The sequence below is a fragment of the Lynx rufus genome, unplaced genomic scaffold (assembly GCF_022079265.1).
Source record: "Lynx rufus isolate CCGP_SWC_20201006 ecotype Redwood Valley unplaced genomic scaffold, mLynRuf1.p SCAF_4, whole genome shotgun sequence".
Classification (NCBI taxonomy): Eukaryota; Metazoa; Chordata; class Mammalia; order Carnivora; family Felidae; genus Lynx; species Lynx rufus.
The window spans coordinates 60,864,437-60,885,263 of record NW_025814856.1 but is presented as its reverse complement, the minus strand read 5'-3'; the positions used below and the strand labels follow the sequence as shown (position 1 = coordinate 60,885,263).

The following is a 20,827-nucleotide window of genomic DNA, read 5'->3' as shown; positions in this document are numbered from 1 at the left end:
CCAGCTTGGTTCTGTAACATGTTCAAAGAACTTAAACAACCATCCCTGAAGAACTAGATAAAGTAAAAAAAATGGAGTCTAACCAAAATGGAGAATATCAAGGAGATAAAAACTATTTTAAAGAAGAACCAAATCAAAATTCTGGAGTTGTAAAATATAATGGCCCTAGAGGAGTACAATGGCTGATCTGAGCAGGGAGAACAAAGAACAACTGAACTGAAAGCTAAGTCAACAGAAATTATCCAATCTGATGAAAAGAAAGAAAACAGAATGAAGAAAAATGAACAAGTCCTCAGGGCCCTTGGGACAGCATCAAGCACACCAGCACGTATAACAGGAGTCTCAGGGATGAAAAAATAAAGGGGTCCAAAAGAATATTTGAAGACATAATGCACAAAAGCTTTCCAAATATGATCAAACTTCCATAGTCAAGAAGCTCAACAAATCACAAGTAGAATATAAGAGCACAAATTACAAGAGATCCACTGCAAGACACACCATTATCAATCTTCCAAAAGTCAAAGACAGAAAATCTTGAAAGCAGGGAGAAGCAACTCTTCATGCACAAGGACTCCTCAGGAAGATTAACAGCTTACTTCACATCGGAATCCATGGAGGACAGAGGCAGTGGGATGACATGTTCAAAGTGCTGAAAGAATAAGACCTTCCACCAGCAGTTCTGAAAAGCAGAAAAAGGATCCTTCAAAAATGAAGGACAAATTAAGAGATTCCCAAATGAGCAAAAACCAAGAGAATGTGCCACTAGCACACCTGCCCTACAAGAAACACCAAAGAAAGACCATGAGACTGAAATGAAAGGACCTAGATAGTACTTTAAATTCATATAAAAAATAAAGAACACTAGTAAAGGTAACTACATAGGCAAATTTAAAAAAATGTATAAATGCATTGTAACTCTATTTTCTCTTATCCAACTTAAAGACAACTGCATAATTCAGTAATTATAAATCACTATATATAGGTACACAATATACACAAATGTAATTTGTATGACAGGAGGAGCACAAAGTAGGAGAGAACAGAGCTATATAGGAGCAAAGTTTCATATACTAGTGAAATTAAGTTGCTATTAATTTAAATTACAATGTTATCTAAGGAAGGAATTGTAATCCTCAGAGCAATCACTAATAACTAAAATATGTATATTTTTAAAACAACAATGGAATAAAAATAATACATTAGAAAATATCCACCTAATACAAAAGAAGATAGTAATGAAGGATAGAGGAACAGAACGAAACCATAAGATATAGAAAACAAATGGCAAAATGTCAGGATGCTATCTTATCAGTAATTACACTAAATATAAATGGATTGGTTGAAAGTAAAAAGATTTTTAAAACATACACCATGCAAACAGTAACCAAAAAAAGGGGGGGGGAGTGACTTTCCTAGCATCAGACAAACAGACATTAAAACAAAATTGTTACTACAGATAAAGAAGGGCATTTGATAATGGTAAATGCGTCAATAATTATCAAAAAACATAACAATTATATACACCTACAATATAGCTACAAAATACACGAAGCAAAACCTGACAGAATTGGAGAGAGGGAAATACAATTCAATAATAATAGAAGACTTCAATACTCTACTTTCAATAATCTACTGAACAATTAGAAGATCGACAAAAAAAGGGAAGACTTGAACACTATAAAAAAATTAGATCATACATGCATAGAACATTCCACCCAACAATAGCAGAATAGACATTATTTTCAATGTATACAGAACATTCACTAGGATAAACTACACATCATATAAAAAACACACAAAATGCAATAAAATTACAAATAAATAAAAGAAAATTTGGGAAATTCAAAAATTTGTGTAAACAACACACCCAAATAACTAAAGGGTCAAAGAAGAAATCACGAGGGAATCATAAAATTTTGGGGATGAATTAAAATGAAAATATAGCATACCAAAATTTATGGGATGCTGGGAATACAGTGCTTAAACTTTATATATGAAAAAGCAAAAAATAAAAGAAGCTTATATTAATAAATTGATCTTTCACCTTAAGAAAAATGAGAAAGAAGACTAAACTAACACAAAAAAAGTAGAGACTGGGAAGCAATAAAGATTAGAGTGGTAATAAATGGAATAGAGAATAGAAAAACCATAGAGAAAATCAACAAAACCAACAGTTGGGTCTCTGGAAAGATTGACAAAATACACAAACCTTTAGCTAAAACTGACCAAGAAAGAGCAAGGATGTAAATATTTAAGAGGGAACACTACTTCTGAACTTACAAACATAAAAAGAATTGTTTCTGTAGTGTAGTGGTTATCACATTCACCTAATATAAAAACAATAATGAGGGAATACTATGAACAATTGTATGCCAAGACGTTAGAAAATCTAGATGAGATGGATAAATTCCTAAAAACACACTAACAAACTAATTAAGAAGAAATAAAAAAATTAAGAGACCTGTAACAATTACAAGATTGAATTAGCAATACAAAAAATTCCCCCACAAAGTCCAAGACCAGATGGCTTCACTGATGAAGTTTACCAAGCATTTAAAAAAGAATTAACACCATCCTTCACACACTCCCAAAGAAACTGATGAAGTGGGAACATTTGCCTGATACCAAAATCAGACAGAGCCAACCTAAGAAAACTACAGACCAGTATAAGAGCCTTATAAATATACACACAAAACTCCTCAACAAAATACTAACAAAGTGATTTATGTGGCATATAAAAAGTCTTATACAACATGACCAAGTGGGATTTATCTCAGGAATGCAAAGTCGGTTCAATTTGTGAAAATCAATGTATTACACCATATTAATAGAATGGAGGAAGAAAAAAAAACATGATTCACTTAATAGATCAGAAGAGCATTCAGCAATATCCAACACTTTCATAAACACTAAAAAAAAAATCACTAGGAATTTAAGGGAATTATTTCAATCTGATAAAGTTTATGAGAAACCCTCGGTTAACAAACTTAATGGTGAAAGACTGAAAGCATCCCCCTTAACATGAGGGACAAGACAAGGATACCTGTTTTTGCCACTCCTGTCCTATGACATTGTACTTGAAGTCGTATCCAGCACAATTAGGCAAGAAATGAAATAAAAAGCATCCAAATTGGAATGGAAGAAGTAAAACTAACTCTGTTTACAGATGACATGATCTTGTACATAGAACATTCTGAGGAATACACACACACACATACAACTTCAGCAAGGCTGTAGGATACAAGATCAATTTTTTAAAAGTCAGTTTTATTTCTATACACTAGCAATGAACAATCTAATAAACTAAGAAAACTGCATCTGCAATAGCATCAAAAAGAATAAAATACTTAAAGGATAAAGGTAACCAAAAAAAAAGTATAAAAACTTTTACCCTGAAAACTATAAAGCACTGTTGAAAGGAATTTTGAGAAACCTAATAAAATGAAAAGATATCTTGTGCTCATGGACTGAAAGACTTATATTGTTAAGATGGTGATATTTCTCAAACTGATCTACAAATCCAATGCGTTCCTACAAAATTATATTCATCTTTTTCACAAAAATGACAAGCTAATCCTAAAATCCATAGGGAAATGCAAGAAAGCCAGAATTTTAAACAATCTTGAAAAAAAGAATACACTTCCTGATTTCAAAACTTACTATAAAGCTACAATAAGACAGTATAGTACTGGTATTAAAATCAAAATATAGATGGGGCGCCTGGGTGGCTCAGTCGGTTAAGCTGCCGACTTCGGCTCAGGTCATGATCTCACGATCTGTGAGTTCGAGCCCCGCATCAGGCTCTGTGCTGACCGCTCAGAGCCTGGAGCCTGTTTCAGATTCTGTGTCTCCCTCTCTCTCTCTGACCCTCCCCCGTTCATGCTCTGTCTCTGTCTCAAAAATAAATAAACGTTAAAAAAAATCAAAATATAGATAAATGAAATAGAGTTGAGAGTCCACAAATAAACCCATGCACCTGTGTTCAATTGATTTTCAGCCAGGATGCCACGGCTATTTAATGGGAAGAGAAGAGCCTCTTCAAAAATGGTGCCAAAAATAACTGGATATCCACATGCAAAATCATGTGTTTAGACTCCTACCTCAAACCATATACAAAAACTAACACAAAATGGTCCAAAGCCCTAAACCTAACAGCTAAAACTATAAAACATTTAAAAGAAAACGTAGGTATAAGTTTTAGTGACTTTGGATTAGGTAACAGTTTCTTAGACATGATATCTAAAGTAAAAGCAACCAAAGAAAAATTAAATAAATTGGACTTCATCAAAATTTAAGTTTTGTGGGACACTATCAATAAAGTAAAAAGACAATCCACATAAAGAGAGAGAATATTTGCCATGTAATCTGATAAGGGTCTAATATCCCGAATTTATAAAGAATACTTACAACTCAACAATAAATCCAATTTAAAAACTGGCAAAGGAGTTGAATGGACAATAAGCACATTAAAAGATGCTCAACATCAGTTGTTAGAAAAATGCAAGTCAAAAAGACACCACTTAGCATAATGTTTTCCAGGTTCACTGACGTTGTTACATCAATGAGTACTTCGCTCCTTTTTATGGCCAAATAATATTCCACTGTATGGATAGAACACATTTGGTTTATCCATTCACCATGTCATGAACTTTTTTTACTTTTTGGCTATTACATGAACATAGAACATATGCAGGTTTTGCGTGAACATGTATCTTCTGTTCTCCTGAATTATACATTTTGAAGGGGCAAATTTTATGGTATGTGATTTACAAATAAATAAAAAAATTCATGAATTATTTATGGAATAGGTGAAGAAGCAGAATACTAGCAGCTTCCCAAACTCTCTGAGCCCCTAACAATAACCTTTATTCCTTATCACAGGGGCGACTGTCCACACTCTGGAGAGAATCACTCCTCAGCTTCTGTATCATCCTTATTTAGTGTTACCAACTAAGAATACAGCCCTAAATAACAGTGTTGTGCTTACATTGCAATTTAGATCAATAGTCACTTTCCACTTATTCTTCAGGTGTGGTGTCTTTTACCTGACATGAAGATTCTTGCATTCAGTTATGCTGTAGAACCACAATCCATCTATTCTACTCCTGAAGAACCATCCCTTTCCAAAAAAAAAAAAAAACAAAACAAAACCGGATTGCTTTTTAACACAAAAGTAATGTGTTAATAAAAAATATAATTTAGACAACATAAAGATGTAAATAAGGATGTTTAAATCACTGACAATGTTACTGCCCCCAAATAACTAATGCTAAATCTAGTGTATATCCTTCCAATGTGTACACACACACACACACACACACACATGCTATTTTTTTTAATCAATGTCCTAGATACCGGGTTGTTTTATTTAATAAAATGTATACATCTGTCCACCCCTATTTTTAGCACGGATATAATTTTTATGTAATTTCTCATGTCATCCTTGATAGTTCACCCAGTGGTTGGTAAAACCTTTTTTGCCAGAGGATTTATAGACTGAGGAAGAATAGAGGAAAGAACACGGCAGGGACAAGTCGCTACATGTTTTAACTCCTAGCCAGCCCAAGGCCACCAGCCCCAGATCCCCATTGGCAAGGGACCAGGGGCCCTGCACTGAGTACAGCAGTTTTATTAAGTCAACAGAGATGCTGGGCCTGTGAGGACAGCCTGAGCTGTGAGCAATGAGTAAGGAGGACACAGGAGAAACCTCACATCTTTGGGGACACGACTGAAGGTAGAACAGTCCACACACACAAGGCTACAGAACCTGGGTGAAGGCAGGCTTTGCTCAGCTCAAAAAAGCAATAAACTACAAAAAAAAAAAAAAAAAAGATGGAAATTACGTATTACACCATGAGTCCCCCCTCCTAAAGGCTTTACAGCAGCCCAGCAGCAAAACAGGAAATGTCTGCTCTTCTTGCTACAGAGGTACCACCCTGGCTCCTGCCCTGGTCCTTCCCCTACAGAAGTCACCCTTACCTGGTTGGTCCAGGCCCAGGTCATTCATTCGGACTGAGGCCCACACTCCATCTTCCCAGTGGCTTTCTTGCCCTAGACCCTCTGAGCCTGAACCTTGAGGCGAACCAACCATTCTTTTTAAATTCACCACAAGCTGTGCAGCAACAGTGGTAAACTGAGTCAGGCACACATAGGAGGCCTGGCCACAGTAGGGAGGCAGGTAATGGCGCTGGGGGGGGGGGAGGGGAAGAGTACCAGTCCTACCACCACTGGAGCTGATGTGGAAAAAAAAGGCAGAAGGAAATGGCATATAGAACTAAATTTCCTTATAACCTGCAGCCCACTGACAATTACTTGAGGCTGGCAGAGTAAAACGTTTCTCCAGGAACTCTTTGGAGCTAATGCTTTGCTACAGGGAAAAACCAGCTTAGCTCGACAATGGCTAGGCCTCTGGTATCCTATGAGTCTTCTTTGGCATATGAAAATCTCACTGGAAACTTCCCCTGGACTTTACCTCCCCCAGTCTCTCCTCATGGTCCCAGGCAGCTCTTCCTACCCATGGGTCCTGTCCTCATGCTTCAATAAAAATCACTTTTGCACCAAAGACGTCTTCAAGAAGTCTTTCTTGGCCGTTGGCTCTGGATCCCTTGAACCCCACTATCACCCCAAAACCTCATCCAGAGCCACATACAGAACAATCAACAGGGTCTCAGGTCCCCATTCTGCTATCCTATGTGGCTCCCTTCAAACCCAAGGGGAGAAAGGATGCTTAGTAGAATAGGGTTGGGGAGGGGGCAGTCCCTGGGTCCCTGCAGTGCCAGATACTTAATCTCTTAAAAAAAAAAAAAATAGACACAGCTACCCAGGACCCATGCAGCAGCCCTTCATATCCTTTATGCTCACAAATCCTGAGAAGGGCTATCACTGCCTCTCCCCTGGGCCCTGGAGCCCACCTTGGCCTTCTCAAGAACTAGCACTAGCAAGGGTCTCCTTTCCTGCCTTTTCAGTTTCTACGCACTCCCTCTGCGGGATCCTCCAACAATAGGACCTTGCACGAGAATCTGTCTCTCAAATAAGTTTCCTGGACCCCAAGCCATCCTCTAGCCTGTACCCTATTTCTCTCCTCCCTTTCAGGGCACAATGAAAGAGACATGTCCATACTGTCTCTATGTCTTTGCCTCTGTGCTCAATACCCATTTGGCTCCTTCCTGCACACGTGGTCCTTGCTGAGACCAGCGGTCACCTGCACGATGCCAAACAATCCCCACAGACCTCAGTGTGCCCAACGTCTCAGCCAGATTCACTAGGGTATGAGAGACTCAAGGACTTGAGACTTGCCCACCGTGGCCTCCCCACATCCTTGTCCCCGCAGTGTGCCCCCCACCCCTCTTGCATGTGGCTTTAGCCCCTGCTCCTTTTTCATCCCTTCTCCTCCCTCCTGATAAAGTCCAGTCCAGCCTGCACAGAAGAGCTGCTGACCATCAAGAACAACGCCCTGCTCTCATTTCTGAAAATGGCCACACTGGTGCTGCCCCCTTCCTGCTACATCTACAGGAACTCTGACAAATACCTTCCCCCTAAAGCCCTTAAAACATTCTGCCCACCTCCCCCTTGTTAAAAGGCTCTTCTGGAGCTTTCCTGTGTTCAGCACTCTACAATAAAGGCTAGGTTAATGGTGCTGGGACTGATTTTGTTTCTCCTGGGCTCCTAGTGTGTGCATGTCAAGAAGCCTTTGATTGCTGAGGCATCCATTTCAAAGGCAGCTCCTAGCAAACCAACCCCAGAAGCTCACCCTCACCCATGAAGCTCCCCTTTTAGCAAGTCCTGGGTAATCTAGATCACTGACTGCTTGAGTGACTCTGCTGCTCCCTTCCCTTATCCAACTTCTTGCTCTCATGTTTTAAGCCATCCAATAAACAGTGAACCCATGAAACCCTAGTTATCCTGTCCCAATAAATGCAGAGCCCCAGACCCACACGCCCTCCCTCTCTCTCTACCTTAGACTGCACTGCGTGGCTGTGTGGCCCTAGGGCATGCCATGGACCTGCCAGGACCTGTGAGTAATAAATCTTGTTCTCCAAAGTTCCCTCATGACTGTGCTAAGGCACTTCCTGCAATAATATAACAAGAACCACAAGGGCTGATCCAGCTTCAACAATGGCTCCAGGAGGGGAACCCGCAAGGGAATCACCACAAGTAGTATAGTCCCAGCAGGCATTCCTGGCCTGTAGCAGCACTGTGGAAAGGCTGATATGATGTCACACCATTCTTCTTCCAGCTTAGGGTTGCCAGATTTTGCAGGTAAAATGGGACATAGTTATGCTGAAAAGTGAGTCACTGTTTCTCTCAAATTCCGTGTTTTATCTGGCAGCCCTTCCCAGGTTTCCATGCATGTCTCATTTTTGTCCTACTCCACGGGTGTCCTGTCTCTTTTCCTGGTGTGGCTTCTCCCTCTGATCTCTAACGCTGACACTCCAGACTCTCCTCACTTGTCTTCTGTCTACAGCCTGTGTGTGGACCTCCCCCAGTCCCATAGCCTGAAGTAACAATGATATGCTGCTACTACCTCCCAATCACGTCTCCCAGCTCAGCCCTCAGCCCAGGATCCAGACACGGAGAGCCAACTTCCCACTCAGCGGGTCTGAGAGTCATTTCAGGCACCCTCGGTCTAACACAGAGCTTGCAGTTTCCCCATTCCACCTCTTAATCTCATCTTTCCCATGAAAGGCATCACAGCCACCCAGCCAGTCAACACAAGAGGCGCGGATATAAACAGAAAGGGCTTGGGGTACAGAAGGTATGAATATAATCCTCTGGACTTTATATGTAAGTCTATATTGTTCAGACTTCTTCCCAATGGATGTGCACTATTAAAAAAAAAAGAAAAAAAACACCTTTATTTTTTAGAGCAGTCTTAGGTTCGCAGAGAAATTGAGAGGAATGTACACAGAGTTCCCATATACCCCTGCCCCAACATCCCACACAAGACAGGAGCATGTTACAACTGATGAACCCACACTGGCACATCATGATCACCCCAAGTCCAGTTTACAGTAGGGGTCATTCCTGTGTTGTACAGTCGATGGGTTTGGACAAATGTAGAATGACATGCATCCATCATTATATCACACACAGTAGTTACACTGCCCTAAAAATCCTCTGTGCTCCACCTATTCATCCCTCTCCTCCTTTGGTGCATGAATGATTTATCATCCATTCAACAAATGTTTTGTTCCTTCCTTTTATGCAAGGAGTTTTCTAGGCACCAAGAATGCAGTGGAAAGCAAGACAGATAAAGGTCCTGCTCTCAGGAAATTTGCATTCTAGAGGCAGAGACAGAAATAAACAATAGAACAAGTAAGTGAACAAGATAAATTAAATACTGTGAATTGACAGGGACTATCCTGGGAAAGTGAAAACTTAAAAAAAAAAAGTCAACTGTGCAAAGATCTAGGGGAGGAGCCCTGCAAGCAGACAACAGCGAGTACAGAGGCACTGAGGTAGGGCAAATTTGGTGCTTCCAAGGAAGGAAAGGCAAAGAGGCCAACAAGTCTGGGGTATGTAGATACAAGAGGATGGCAGGAAAGGAGGACAAGGCAGCCAGTCACCTAGGGTCTTACAGGCAGAGCAAGGAGTACATGCTTCTTCCTCAGAGTGACTGTTTATGTTTTCAAAAGACAACTCTGTTGCTTCCCCCACTAAAAAGGGATCAGGGCCCCTGAATGACCCCAGATCACCCCTGTGAAGCCAAAGATACACCCCAGCAATCCACAGAACATTGAGAAATGATAAATCACTGTCTGTTTAAGTCCCTAGGTTTGGCAGTACTTTGTTATGCATCAAAAGATAACTGACAATGTTCCAGCTCTGTGATTTCATTTACAGTTTAGCTGCCCTCCTCTGGGGGTGAGAGATGGTGCTGAGCTGAGGACTGCCAATGTGGGAGAAAAATCTTAGCTGCCCGTGACACTATGTACTTCAAAGATAGTTGGGTACAGAGCATCAAACCGCTGGAAGTCCATGTGAACTCTAACCTTAAAACAAGATGTATTTTCTGGCTCTGACACTTCTAAAAGTAGTCCAAAGCAACAACATGTCCCCCTAACCTGGGGGCCATGTATCTCTGCACTCAGATTTTCATGTCTAATACTCAAAACAGGACTCTTGGAGGACAATGAATCCCATAACTTGGGGCAGGAGAAAAGATGAGACGGCTCTGGAACCCTCTGGGGTTGCTAGAAAATAAGATGTTTTCAAAGGTGTCAGAAGAGGGACTAAAATGACAAAGGAACAAAATTATAAACAGACTACCACTGTCAATTGGTGACAACTTCAGTATCTAATAATAATACAGTATAGTTACTACGTCACAAGTTGAATCTGCAAAGGACCATGAGTTCATTATGATATCAAAACAGAAAAGTTAAATTAATACAAAATGTATAAAGCCAATAATGAATAAAATAAATCAGCAGACAAAATCAGTCACTAATTAAAGTCAACAAAGGATGAGATACAGCCTACCAGAGAATCCTTCCTTTGTTGACTTTAGTCAGCTGCTTTTGACAACTTAATCACAACTGCATCACTTCAGGAAGACTCACGCATGTAAGCAGGAAGGAGTGGAAAAGTCAAGACAGCGCTGGGAAAAGCAGGAACCAGAGGAAGGGGAGGAGAAATCACCCATCACCACAGTCACAGGATAACCAGGGAGCTGGAAGGCTCACCAGCTGAAGGGCACAGATCAGACAAGATAATCAATTAAAAAGAGGCCCAATGGGGAGCCTGGGTAGCTCAGTATGCTAAGTGTCTGACTTCGGCTCAGGTCATGGTCTCACAGCTATGAGTTCAAGCCCCATGTCAGGCTCTGTGCTGAAGGCTTAGAGCCTGGAGCCTGCTTCACATTCTGTGTCTCCCTCCCTCTTTGCCCCTCCCCTGCTCATGCTCCATCTGTCTCTCTCTCTCAAAAATAAACATTAAAAAAAATAAAGAGGCCCAAAAGCGTTTACAAACACTAGACAATTAGAGAAGCATGAACCACAAAGCTTCGTTCTCTCCTCCCAAAATGAGTGAAACCCTCTGGATGACTCACTCATGGCAGTTGGATTCAGACAGAATACAAATGAGTTTCCAAATACACCAAGAAACCAGGTAGGCACCAGGAGGCAAGTGCCAGCAGCCGAGCTAAACTGCTAAGAAAGCGGCCTCCTCTCAAGGTGTAGGGCAGAGCTATGGGGACCACACAGAACAGTTCCAGAAGAAACTTGTGTGAGGGAAGCACACTGAAGAATGCCCTCTAAACTCATCAAATGTGCACCAGAGGCCCAGTGTGGTCAGCACCCAGCATGCATTCCCACCTACCCTGTGCCCCTTACAGTGTGGGGGCCTCCATGATCCCCCAGCAGGGACCTCACAACCCTGTGGATGGTAGTCAAGGGCACTCAGCTTCCTTGGGAACGTGGGGGTGTGTCAGAAGGACAATGTGTTCAGATGTCATTTGCATCGACAGAAATGAGTACAGATGAACACACTGAAGGACAGGCCTGCTGGTGAAGGCGGCCTCTGTCGGGAGAGTGGGCTGTGGACGCAGGAAAACCCTGTCCTGTAGCCCCCAGAGAGGGGGAGACCTGGGGGGGTGGCACTGACTCCAGGGCAGAGGTTCCCACCCAGCCTTTCCCTCTGTTCCTCTGGGACACAATATGGAGGCAGTGCCCCAAGACAGGCCCCCCCAACAAAGAACTACTAAGGTGTCAGACCCTGCCAAGGTGTCAGAGTGTGGAGTGAGAGCCGTGCACAGCCCGTGTGTTTGGAGCCCCTTCCTCGGGCGCAGGCCTTGAGAAGGGCTGGGCAGGGGGACCTGGGCCCATCTGGCTGCCAGTCACAGGAATCTGTAAGGTCATTGCTCTTGCAGATGCCTCCTGGGGAGTCTGTACCCATCAGACTGAGGAGGACACTGATGCAGAGCCTCCCCATGAGTCAGGGAGAAGCTGGCCTTGAATCTAGGGCCTTTGGGCACCCTGGGGCCAACACATCAGGTCTGAGACCTGGTCACCAGGACCTCATACAAACTAGTGCTCACCCCAAGGCAAGAGACAAGGCCAGTCCTAACTATTCACTGCACAGCCAAAATGCTGGAACTGATCGGCTCCACTCAGCTGCCCACTACTACCTGCTGTGAGGCCAAACTACCTCTGGTAGTTTTATAGGAGACCTGGTTCAGTGGGAGCACCCTGGAGTCTGCCCTGAGGGTCTGAATCCCAGCTCTTCCTCTTCCTAGATGCTGGGCCTTGGAAAAGTGAAATTTCTGTGCCTCATCTGTTAAATGGGGACAAGAGCACCAACTTCACAAGGCTGTGAAGATTAAATGTAATAATGCACTTGCATCACAGGGCACCTGGCTGGTTCTCCCACTTCAAATTCCTCAAAGCTCTAATGTTTCAGACCAGTGCCTCTTAAATTATAGCTGCATCAGAATCAGCTGGAATACCCACCTGGGTAGTTTCTGATAAGTAGGTGGGGGGACAGCAGGCCTAGTAAGCCAAGATACTGGATATGCAGGAGAGAGAGCCTCAGAAATACGTGAAGACTTGCCCAACCCTCAGTCTGGATTCCCCCCCGCCTCCCTGCCCCCGCCCCAGGCACCAAACCTGCCTTGGGCCCTGGGTTTGTCTCCCTCCATCCCAGGTCCGTCATCCAGGACCCTGCCCTGGGTCCTTACCTGGATACCTTCCCAGGCGCCCCCTCTGCCCAAGGCCCCTCTGGTACCACTTTCTCTTTTCCCTTCCCGTTTTCCCTTACTTTTGCCTTCTTGCAGGCCCCTGGCCTCCCACCGGCCTCCCCGCGCTCTGGGTTCACGTCCTGTTCTGCGTTGCCCAGGCCCCGGACTTTCCAGGTGTGCCCCACCCCGTCCCGAGGTCCCCCTCCAAAGGCCCTGGGTTTACTCCCTCTACTGCTCTTCCGCCACTCCGCGCCCCAACCCCAGCGCTTCCCCAGGGCCGGGCCTCCTCAGTATGACATGTCCACCCACCCAGACCTCTGCCCCCTTTGGACTCCATCGCCGCTTTACCCCAGACTTCCCGCACCCCTGCCCAGGCCCGCTTGGGGCGCAGCGCCATGTTTACCCGATCCCCTCCCGGGCAGCAGCGCGCAAGAGGCGAGCAGAAGGCGCGCGGGCCAAGGGGAGGGCTCAATGAGGAAACAGGGAACGCCAGATCTTCAGGCCACCATACCCAGCCGCCGCAGAACATGGCGAAGGCGGGCCTAGGCGGGGCCTTGGGCGGAGCCGGCTCTGGAGGCAGGGCCCTGACGCCCAGGGCCCGAGGGAGGCGGGCCCCGGGTGCCCCCGCTGCAAGGTCGCGGTGTCTGACCCCCACTTCGCTGGAAGGCAGGGCCTCGCAGACTCCACCCCCGGGCCCAGGAGTTTGGACTTTGTGGTGGGGACAAGTGTAGCCAGAAGTCATTTCCAGGCTGGGTAAAACTGAACACTTCCTGAGAGTGCCAAGCTCCTCTCCTCCTTTGTTGCAGTCAATGCTCAATGCTGGCAGCAGCCCTTGCGGGGAGGTCATATGCTGAGGCCTAGTTTACAAAGAAGGAAACCGAGTTTAGGGCTGTGAAACCACCCAGGAGGAATGGGGGCTTGAGGATCCCATCTGTAAAGGGTGTGTGAAGACCAGCCATTCTTAAGGAACAGCTGCTTCGCCTGCAGCCAGAGCTCCATCAGCTCTCCAGGATACCATTTTGTTTTTATGTTTAACTTCTTTATTATGAAAAATGTTTACTCACGCAAAAGTAGAACAATAAAATGGTCCCACACACTGATAGGCCAGCTTCTATCATGGTCTGCCTCTTGACCTTTTTTTTTTTTCCTGTCTATATCCCCCTACACACACCTTTTGTTTGTTTGTTTGTTTTGTTGTTCTCCGAGTAATTTTTTTTTTATATATGTGAAATTTATTGACAAATTGGTTTCCATACAACACCCAGTGCTCATCCCAAAAGGTGCCCTCCTCAATACCCATCACCCACCCTCCCCTCCCTCCCACCCCCCATCAACCCTCAGTTTGTTCTCAGTTTTTAACAGTCTCTTATGCTTTGGCTCTCTCCCACTCTAACCTCTTTTTTTTTTTTTTTCCTTCCCCTCCCCCATGGGTTCCTGTTAAGTTTCTCAGGATCCACATAAGAGTGAAACCATATGGTATCTGTCTTTCTCTGTATGGCTTATTTCACTTAGCATTACACTCTCCAGTTCCATCCATGTTGCTACAAAAGGCCATATTTCATTTTTTCTCATTGCCACATAGTATTCCTCTCCGAGTAATTTTTAAAGCATTCTGGCAGACGTATTTCACCTTTAAATTCTTGAGTATGTTTCTCTAATCATTAAGGTTTGTTTTTTCAAACATCCCCAGAATACCAGTATCACACCCAACAAAGTTAGCAATACCCCGTCCAGTTCTATTTTCCCTAATTGACTCAAAACAGTCTTAATTGTTGGCCTCTTCTGACCAACATCTAAAGAAGGATGAGAGATTTTGGAGGCACACAGCCTCAGGCAAATTTCACCCTTATGGTTTTTGCCAGAAACCTTCTCATGCTCACAGAGCTGGAACATGAGTGGAACCAGACAAAAGTCCAAAATGAATGGAAACACAAGGGCAAGTGGATGCTAGATATTTAATAAGATTTAGTCCTATGCTATATTATTTCAGCAAAAGACAAATCTGCCTGCTAAACACAAAGATATATATATCTTTGTCAAATATATATATCTACATAGATATATCTATCTACATAGATATATCTAGACATATCTATATATGATATATCTAGATATATCTATATATCTATCTATATAGATCTATCTATATCTATATATATATATCTATAGCTATATCTAATCATCTATCTATCTATATCTATATACTATAGGTTTACAGACACCCTGATTTTCAGCAGGTGTCTTGCCCTATATCTGGGTTGGGTACTACCTGCACACCTCCTTACCCATCTAGGCTTCTGGGGGCCAGCCATCCTCTGGCACTTCCTGCACTCCCCAAGGAAAGAGGGTTCATGTCTACTGGTAGCCAGTAATCCTGCCCTAAACTTTCCAGATGATGCTCCAGCTCCCCAGACCTGGGAATTCTGAATGGCTCTAAGCCCACTGCTAGGATATATACTCAGATCAGTGCCCCAGAGAATGAACCAGTTGTGGAGCATGCCCTGTGTCTTTATACAAGAGTCCAAGAATTCTACATTTGAACTGGCCTCCCAGGTTGCTATGGAAGTACATTTGTCAAGGCCAGAAAACAGAATAGACTCTATTTTACAGCTATGTTTTATTTGCATATGTATTTAAACATATGGTTTGTGGGGCTCGCAATTGTGTTGTTTTTTTTTTTTTAACTTTTATTTACTTTTATTTTTGAGAGACAGAGCATGGGCAGGAGAGGGGCAGAGAGAGAGGGAGACACAGAATGTGAAGCAGGCTCCAGGCTCTGAGGTGTCAGCATGGAGCCCAATATGGGGCTTAAACCCGGGAACCTGAGCTGAAGTCGGACGTTTAACTGACTGAGCCACCCAGGTGCCCCTGTGGGCCTCCATTTGTAATCTTGCCCTGGGTTCTGTAAATTTTGAGGTGGGTTTATCTTGTGTCAATATACTTATAAGAAACATTTTATTTTCTACTTACCTCTAATGCAGGAAAAATAAACCATCAAAAGCATGAGGATAAATGGCAACTATCAGTTGACTTAAATAGTAAAGAAACCATAGGGAGAATGTAGCACTCTTGCAAAGGGGGCAGCCCCAGCTAAGTTCCAAAGGACAATTGCAATGCTCGGACACAGGACCCATTCTTCAGGGCCTTGGTAAGTGGCAGGCAGTGTGCACCAAATCCTGCAAACTAGCTCGTGCCCCATTCTCTTCCCCTCACTAACGGGCATCTAGAAGTGCCCAGAGTGCTGCCTTGGGAGTCCACAGGCCTGGCTGAACTTTTGGCAGTGAATAGCTTTACAAAGAGATACTACACCAAAACTGTAGTGCTGGGATGGAAATTTAAGATATATAGACACAAAATACATTTGTAAATGATAAAATGTTAGTGGATTTTACGGACTGAGTTGTGTTGTTCCCCACCCGAATATTTTGTATATTAAAGTCCTAATGCGCAATGTGATTGTACTTGAGGATAATATCTATAAGGATGCAATAAAGGTTAAATGAGGGGCACCTGGATGGCTCAGTTGGTTAAGCATCTGACTTCAGCTCAGGTCATGATCTCACGATCTGTGATTTTGAGCCCCATTTTGGGGTCTGTGCTGACAGCTCAGAGCCTGGAACCTGCTTCAGATTCTGTGTCTCCCTCTCTCTCTGCCCCTCTCTTGCTCAAACTCTGTCTCTCTCATTCTCAAAAATGAATAAATGTGTAAAAAATTTTATAAAAAAGGTTAAATGAGGTCTTATGGGGTGGGACCCTGACCCTATAGGACTGGAATGCTCACAACTGGGGGGAAGAGAATCAAGAGTGCTCTCTTTTCATCTCTCATCTCTCTCTCTTCCTGCTTGTGCCCACAGAAAACAGGCCATGTGAGGACCCAGTGTAAAGGTGTCACCAGAAACCAACTGTGCTGGCGCCTTTAGCTTGGACTTCCAAGCTCCAGGACTCTGAGAAATAAGTGTCTGTTGTTTAAACCACCTGGTCTGGAGTACTTTGTTGTGGCTGTCCCGGCTGACTAATGCAAGGGATTAATAATTTCACAAGCTTAGGAACACCTGGGTGGCTCAGTCAGTTGAGCATCCAACTTCAGCTCAGCTCATGATCTCATGATTCGTGAATTTGAGCCTTGCATCAGGATCTGTGCTGACAGCTTGGAGCCTGAAGCCTGCTTTAGATCCTAACTCTCTCTCTGCCCCTGCTCTGCTCGCTCGCTCTGTCTCTCTCTCTCTCTCTCTCTCTCTCTCTCTCAAAAATAAATGAATAATTTTTTAAGTTTAAAAAAATAATTTCACAAGCTGAGCTTAGGAAAGATGTGAACCTCAGTCTTCTCATCTGTAAAGTGGAGTTAATGTTAGTACCTGCCTCAAAAGGTTGAGGGCGACAGGAAGCAATCCATGTAAAGTCCTCACATCTAGTGCCTCACATGTAGCAAGGGCTCAATTCATGTTTCCTGCTACTATGTTTACTGTTACCATTAATGTTCTAACAGGACAAATCACAAGCAGGGGGTGATTCTAGGCACATGGATGGACCGTTGTAGCAGGCTTGGGGCACAAGGAGGGCCTTACCCTGCCCACAGCTTTCCTCATGCCTGTTCCAGTTTCCTGTTGTTGCTCTGCCACCATACCGTCCATCCTTCGTTCCCAACCAGTCCTTGTCTTCTCCAAATGGCCTTCAGCCTGGAGGCAGCAGCCCCAGTTCAAATCCTTCCCAGCCCCCTGCTCCACCGCTGCACTGTCCCCCACAGTCTCAGAGGCCCGTATGATGGGCTGGCCAAGCCCTGACTGCCCCACTGCCCAGACTGGAGGGCCATCGCCCGGCCTCGCAGACTGACCCACAAAGACATACTATAGATACTACAAATCACTTTGGAGTTTAGGAACCTCACCTTCTTTCCACAATCCCACCAACGCCTGTGCTGCCACTCAGCCATCCTTTCAGAGACCACACCTTGCAGCAAGGTCAGCCTCCTACCTGGTCCTGCCCTGCAGTGGTTGCCCTCTGCAATGACTCCCTTAGCCTCTGCTCAGGCTTGTCCTCCCCTGGGAAGTGTCAAGCACATGCCCCTCAGCCTCTTTCCTTGGAATCCCCCAACACCTCTTAACTATGTCATTGTGCCATATTAGGTGGGATATTTTTGCCTCTCAGACTGTGAATTCCCCAAGGGAAGAGACTCTGTCTGTTCATCTCTGAACATCTCCACTAGTACATAGTAGACACTTGCTTTAGGTTGCCCCCACTCCCAGCCCCCAGAAGTGACCTTGAGATGAGGATTCAAGTACAAGGAGTTTATCTGGGAGATGATCCCAGAAAACGTTGGTGGGAGAGGGAGGAGGTGAAGCAGGGAAAGGAGGGCAGCCAATGAAGTTTTGTTACCAAGCAAGTTACCTCCGTGGGCATCTGGAGCTCAGTCCTGCCTGGAATTCTGGGAGCCTTGGAGATATTGCCCCTGAAGGGTGTACAAATCCTAACTCCCACCTATCTTTACATGAGGACTACTTCCAGGGGACAATAGTGCCCCGGTCCTTCAGGCCTGATGGACTGTCAGGCAAGGTGGGCCAAGTGGCTCCCACGGCAGAGAAGGCTTTCCTGGGAATTGCTGCGGGCCCACATTAAGAAGTCAGGCAGGTGTGCCCAGGGCTGGAGGTGGAACCTGAGTGGGGCAGTGGCGGGGACATCTGCAGCACTGGAAAGACATTTGCTGATTGCAGAATAAATAAAAAGGTGCAATGATGGAGGGCAAAGGGTGCCTGCCAGCCACTTACTCCAGGTGCAGATTGCCATCTGCAAATCAGTGCTGACCTCTGGATCAAGCCTGTGAGGGGAATATCTCCTACCTTTTATATGATGAGGAAACTGAGGTCCTAAAGAGTTCCTCCACTTGCTGGAGGTCACAGCCCTGAGAGGCATAGCCAGAATTCAAACTCCATTCCAATTAAATCTAAAGATGACATTTTCCATTCCATCAACCAAGCTGCCTCTCTCACGCAAGGGAACAAGAGAATGAAGGCATGAACGGATGAGAGCTTTATAAATAGGGGGAGGCTCCGATTCATCTAGTGTTCTGGCTCAAAGATGACTACTGACTGAATTAGCTGCTCTTTGGTATTAAATTTATAATCAAATTTACACAGGAAACTATAAAATTCCAAGTAAGAAATCTGTTGTCTGGTGAGGAAGATATCTTAGAATCAGGGTCTGCCCCTCACCACCCCTGCTTGGCATGCTGAATAATCCAGAGCTGGTTTAGTTGCCCTCCACCCCAGCCTGCCCACCCACACCCAAAGGCCATTCCTGGGCTTCATGCACACATGGAGAAGTGAGCTATTGTTATTGTTGGTCCTGCCAAATCCATGACCCCATGACTCAGTGACAGCAGGACGAAGCACACGGGCCTCAAGGTGGGACAGGACTGCAGCAGTTCTCTCTGCCCTAGGCCCGGACCACCATCCTTGTGTCGAGAGCTGCCAGGAAGGAAGACAGCGCCACTACTCAAAACCCTCTTGTAATTTGCATAAACATGAACAAAAATATTTATGCTCAGTCAGTTAAGCGTTCAACTCTTGATTTTGGCTCAGGTCATCATTTCATGGTTTGTGAGTTCGAGCCCCACGTTGGGCTCTACGCTGACAGCACAGAACCTGCTTGGGAGTCGCTCTCTCTTCCTCTCCCTCTGCCCCTCCCCTGTTCATGCTCTCACTCCCCCTCTCTCAAAGTAAATTAAAAAACTTAAAAACACTGTTCATGCTATAATGGAAATAGTACCTTGCACTTTACTAGGACTTTCCAATACATGCTTACATCCATGATATCATTGAATCATTGTGACAGACCTGGGGGCAGGCAGAACAGACATTACCATTCCCATTTTCCAATGAGGAAGCTGAGACTTGCCCCTAGAGAGTGTCTGGCAGTGCTGGACTTACAATGTGAGGGATGATCATGCCTCTGTTAGAAAACCTCCCTGCAGCAGACCCAGGAGTCTTCTCCACCCCCAAAATGGCTTAACAGCCAGGGACGTTCTTGTCTTTGTTGAGATTCATGCAAGCAGACTTACAGTGCCCCGGTAGGGGCATGGACTCAGGTGTGCCTCAGTGAAGCTGCTGGTTTTCCCTCCAGGTAGGAATGTCACAGCAATTGGGCTCACATCCAGGCCCCTGACAGCCTGGGGACGCAGGAGGGAATAGCCCCACGAAGGAGGATAGCACACGAAGCTGCTGACACCTCAAGGGTTATAGGAACCTCAAAAACAACCCCTGGGCTACTGGGAAGAAGCCTCAGGGCCCCAGAAGGAGGGCTAAGGTCACTGCATCTGCCACTAAAAATAGTCCCACAAGTTTTGCTGACCTCACTTGGAAGAGCAGCTGGCAGAGGGGAAAAGACTAGGAGTCAGCAACTCACCAGAAACAAGAGCCTAAGGAAAGCCCGCCTCCTCACCTTTAAGATGCAGACCATTTCCTCCCAAAGGCTCAAGAGGCCTGGACCACTTCCATGCCTGGGGGCTAGCAGTATATTAAAAAGATGAAGAAATGTCAAAACAAGCCTACAAAACTTGTACATTTTACATGTTAACACAGAGCACATTGGGGCACCTGGGTAGCCCAGTTGCTTAAGCATCCAACTTTGGCTTAAGTCATAATCTCGTGGTTTGTGAGTTCGAGCCCCGTGTTGGGCTGTGTGCTTATAGCTCAGAGACTGGAGCCAGCTTTGGATTCTGTGTATCCTTCTCTCTCTGCCCCTCCCCTACTCATTCTCTCTCTCTCAAAAATAAATAAAGTATTTAAAAAAAACATGGAGCACATTAATGCTTAAAAATATAACTCAGAGTTAAGTCATTGTAGTATTTATTAACAATTCTAAATTGTTGTATAGTATGTAGTTAAAGGGCACAAATTTAAATTTGTATAATGTGCTTCTGCTTCTTCTGGATGTGAGTGATATATCTCAGCTCTCTGAGCCCCCTCATTTGCCATTGTCATTAAAAAGTCTATGTTTAGAGAGTCAGTTTGGGAAGATGTGTAAATTCTGGACATGGATGATAGTCACACAACATGGAAGTGAACTTAATGCCACTGAACTGGATGCTTAAAAGTGGTTGAGATGCAGGGTGCCTGGTGGCTCAGTCGGCTGAGTGACTGACTTCAGCTCAGGTCA

At 44.5% G+C, this 20,827-nt stretch overlaps 1 protein-coding gene across 2 annotated transcripts in view; it reads right to left on the bottom strand.

Moving 5' to 3' along the window:
* Nucleotides 1–13,202, bottom strand: part of LOC124524537 (solute carrier family 41 member 3-like) — a 101,089-nt gene extending 87,887 nt beyond the window's left edge. For both annotated transcript variants that reach the window (XM_047096848.1, XM_047096849.1), the window contains exon 1: nt 13,080–13,202. The gene's annotated coding sequence lies outside the window, so the exon portion shown is untranslated. The remainder of the gene's footprint in view (nt 1–13,079) is intronic.
* Between the last annotated feature and the right edge of the window lie 7,625 nt (nt 13,203–20,827).